The 894-nt window shown below is 38.8% G+C and overlaps 1 protein-coding gene across 1 annotated transcript in view; it reads right to left on the minus strand.

Annotated features, from left to right (window-relative positions):
- LOC109365368 (maestro heat-like repeat-containing protein family member 2A) overlaps window positions 1-894 on the minus strand; it is a 149965-nt gene that overhangs the window by 140824 nt on the left and 8247 nt on the right. The window lies entirely within an intron of this gene.

Here is an 894-nt window from a genome sequence, read left to right on the forward strand (position 1 = left end):
AAGAAGCATAAATTGGAGGACTATCCAGAGCCAATAACATCATGGGATTTGACCTATTTAGTAATACTTCTTTACTAATTCTTATCCTCCTATGAAAACAATTTAAAGTGAATTAAAAGATTCATGTATATAAATTGCCTGGAACTATTCAAGGACGGTGATAAAAATAGGATAAAATTTGGAATTCTGTTGGCAGAGAGAGGAAATTCTTTACAGATCCGAGAGAGTGGAGTTAGCAGAAAGAGGAAATAGTTACTGGTCATGTAAGATAAAAGTACAGAGTCTTCCTGAAACAGAGACAGAGATGATTTCTGTAGGTTCTGATTTTTTCTGGGCAACATATCTCCAGAAAAGCAAGACTTTGACAATACTGTAGGCCAAGATAAGTTTATCTGTCTACTAATAACTTAAAAAAAAAAAAAGACAGTCTTTCCAGTGGCTAAGTAGAGGGTATGAGCTCTCATTCATAACAGTGACAGCACATCCACATCCCTTCCAGTTACTCAGGAAACTGCAAAGGACAAAATTCCCAATTGCCCTGGTCCCAGACTATACAGACCATCACTATGGCTCCCTCAGATTTGCACAGTGTTTTTACATGTTCCTCTTCTGGCCTCAAGTTGTGCCAGGGGAGATTCAGGTTGGATATTAGGAGAAACTTCTCTCAAAGAGTGGTTAGGCACTGGGATGGGCTGCCCAGGGAAGTGGTGAAGTCACTGCCCCTGGAGGTATTCAAGAAATGTTTGATGTTGTACTGAGGAACATAGTTTAGTGGGAAATATTGGTATTAGGTGGACGGTTGAACTGGATGATCTTGGAGGTCTTTTCCAACCTTGCTGATTCTATAATTCTATAATTCTTTATCTTGATCAGAGCCATATTTTTCATGTCTTT

This window comes from Meleagris gallopavo, chromosome 1, assembly GCF_000146605.3.
Source record: "Meleagris gallopavo isolate NT-WF06-2002-E0010 breed Aviagen turkey brand Nicholas breeding stock chromosome 1, Turkey_5.1, whole genome shotgun sequence".
Classification (NCBI taxonomy): Eukaryota; Metazoa; Chordata; class Aves; order Galliformes; family Phasianidae; genus Meleagris; species Meleagris gallopavo.